Genomic DNA, 1,416 nt, shown 5'->3' with positions numbered 1-1,416 from the left:
AGTACAGATCTATTCTGGATAATTGCCCCAATTTTTTTTTAAGACTATAATTCTTAATACTTCAAATAAATCCTTACATGAGAACATTATACACATTTTCACATTGTTAAAAATACTTATCTGACCAATCAGTCAAAGATTTTCTCAATTAAATACATAAAACTACATTATATGATATACAAAAAAAAAAAAATAGTATTATAAAAAAAATCACCTCGAAACCATGTTTAGCAATCTGACCTCTTGACCAATAACAAGCATAAAAATGTACATTAGCAACCTTAATTTTTTTTTTTTTTTTTTTTATGAAATACTAAATCAGGATCTATGACCGTTTCCCTGGTAATTATTTAAAACATTAGCATGCAACCAAAAAAAAATACTAATAAATCAATCTAAGATCCTTTGCATTTAATACCTGGATAAATTCCTTTCCTTAAGACCCTCCCTTCTAACCTACCTAATAAGTCTTGAAATACTACTAATACTTATCTAGTGGCATTTTATTATTGCGTTACTACATGTGATAATTTATCCTAGATTTCGTCGTCAATTTCTTTATATTTATTCTCACTGATTTCATTCATGACTCGTTCTCTGTTACCAAGAAATACTTGAGTGACACTATTTGAAACAACAAACCAAATGCAATGTTCTTGTGGATGTTTGCATTTACTGTTTAATCTCATTTATCATCGCCAATACATAACATTACAGCGATGTATTACCAGAAAGGCATGAATATTTTGACCAGTACAATTCAAACCCGTTATGCCGTTTCCACACGAACATCCGATAACAAGGGAAACAGAAACTTCAGATAACAACCAACTTGTTTCCTAGAGACACGATATGCATCTATACTTTATACCTCAGAGCAAATCATTGACGAATTACATTTCTGTTATTTGAGAATAAATACACGTACCTTTACTTAGCAGTACTCTCTGCAGACCGTTTTCCCAGCGTTTGTCTTATCTCCACTAAGATCAACGTCATTCGCTACGAGGCGTCACGAAAACGTATTCAAGTAAATATACGTTTTGCGCTCCGCGTTGCTAGGAGTGAAAATCAACATAAACCTTGTTCCACATGTAATTCTGTTTTAAGTGAAAGTAGCATTGTCGGTCTTTACATCCGGCAGTCTTGATTTATCATTATTTGTAAAATTATACTTTCGTTTTGGAGGACATCTACTTTCAGATTTTTTCAGTTATAGATTTATGGTACACACGACGCAATAAACGAATATCGTACGTATTAGTCATACTGAGTGTGTGTGTGTGTGTGTGTGTGTGTGTGTGTGTGTGTGTGTGTGTGTGTGTGTGTGTGTGTGTGTGTGTGTGTGTGTGGTGTGGTGTGGTGTGGTGTGGTGTGGTGTGGTGTGGTGTGGTATAGCGTAGTGTGGTGTGGTGT

The 1,416-nt window shown here is 34.0% G+C and overlaps 1 protein-coding gene across 1 annotated transcript in view; it reads right to left on the bottom strand.

Moving 5' to 3' along the window:
• The window catches only part of LOC125026669, a 14,071-nt gene extending 13,809 nt beyond the window's left edge, over positions 1 to 262 (bottom strand). Inside the window, exon 1 of the mRNA XM_047615259.1 lies at positions 215 to 262. The gene's annotated coding sequence lies outside the window, so the exon portion shown is untranslated. The remainder of the gene's footprint in view (positions 1 to 214) is intronic.
• Positions 263 to 1,416: the final 1,154 nt, after the last annotated feature.

This window comes from Penaeus chinensis, chromosome 6, assembly GCF_019202785.1.
Source record: "Penaeus chinensis breed Huanghai No. 1 chromosome 6, ASM1920278v2, whole genome shotgun sequence".
Taxonomy (NCBI): domain Eukaryota; kingdom Metazoa; phylum Arthropoda; class Malacostraca; order Decapoda; family Penaeidae; genus Penaeus; species Penaeus chinensis.
This window is presented reverse-complemented; position numbering and strand designations above follow the sequence as displayed.